The 1,288-nt window shown below is 50.5% G+C and overlaps 1 protein-coding gene across 1 annotated transcript in view; it reads left to right on the top strand.

Annotated features, from left to right (window-relative positions):
* The window catches only part of LOC119337170, a 65,997-nt gene that overhangs the window by 61,484 nt on the left and 3,225 nt on the right, over nt 1-1,288 (top strand). The gene's annotated exons all lie outside the window — the stretch shown is intronic.

The following is a 1,288-nucleotide window of genomic DNA, read 5'->3' as shown; positions in this document are numbered from 1 at the left end:
CTGGCCGGGTGGTGTTGGCAGCGGCGGGGCCTGCCTGTCCCCGTGCGCGCGGCTCCCTGCCCGGGGCATGGGCGGCGGCGGTGCTCCTCGGCTTGATGACGGCCCGGCGTCCTGGCAGCGGTGGCCGGCGGCTCGCGCGGTGGTGGTGCGGCCCCTTGGCGGCAAGACGGCGTGGTGGCGCGCCCCTGGCCCAGATCGGGGCCCGCGGGCTCCATCTGGGTCCTAGCAGGCCGGCCCCCGGCGTGCTTCGTCGTCGTCTATGTGGTGAGGAGGTGGAGCAGCTCGGACGGGGGGCAGCGACGCCGATGGCGTGCCAGCTGCAGCGCGGAGGTGGGAGCTGTCCGGGCCTCTGAGGGCTCGGCCGGGAAAGTGGTAGCGGATAATCCGAAATATCCGATATTCGTATTCGAGAAAATGCCTATTCGTATCCGAAACATCCGCATCCGAACCAAAATGGAAATGGAAATTATCCGTATCCAAATTTATTAAACAAATAAAAAATAAAATATGGTAGAAGATTTTGACACAAATATGGATATGGAAGTGGATATATCCGTATCCGAATAAGATTATGAGAGGTAATTTTTAAAATTTTGGACCCAATATTCTAATTATCCAACATAAAAGTCAAATAAGTGGTCAAATTTTACTCTTTACATGATTAAACTTATAAATTATTATGCATTACAATAGTATTTATTCATAAACATATTTATCATTGACTTATTGTATGTCACAAGTTGATTATTTTAGGTCACACAGCTATCGACTAATATACTTAAGCAATATGTTGATATTATTTGTATCCGTTCCGAATCAAGAAAATATCCGATACGTATCCGTATTCAAATAATATCCGAGCCGCATCCGTATCCGATAACATCCGTATTCGGATTCGTATTCGTTTTGAAAATATGAAAATGGAAGTGGTAAGAGCACTATCCGATCCGCATCCGATCCGTTTTCACCCCTAGTGACGCCTGAGGGTACCATCGGACCTTCCTGGAGGGCGTCGGGGCTACCCTTCCTCTCTCCCCACCGCATACCGGGGGAATCCCTTGGCAACAGCGTCGTCATCATCGCGTCCCTTCTTGGAGGTGTTGATTGGTACTGGCGCTTCGGAGTCTCGAAGCTTGGGGGACGATTTCCGGTGGACGCAGCGGTCGCGAGGCTTCGTCGTTTTTATCGATCCGCCGTTACCGGCATTTCTCTTTTTCTTTTTTCTCTTCTCTTTTCTTTTGGGCGTGATTGTGCTGCTTTCGTCCCAGCACCTATCGTTGATTGTATT

The sequence above is a fragment of the Triticum dicoccoides genome, chromosome 7B (genome assembly GCF_002162155.2).
Source record: "Triticum dicoccoides isolate Atlit2015 ecotype Zavitan chromosome 7B, WEW_v2.0, whole genome shotgun sequence".
NCBI lineage: Eukaryota > Viridiplantae > Streptophyta > Magnoliopsida > Poales > Poaceae > Triticum > Triticum dicoccoides.
This window is presented reverse-complemented; position numbering and strand designations above follow the sequence as displayed.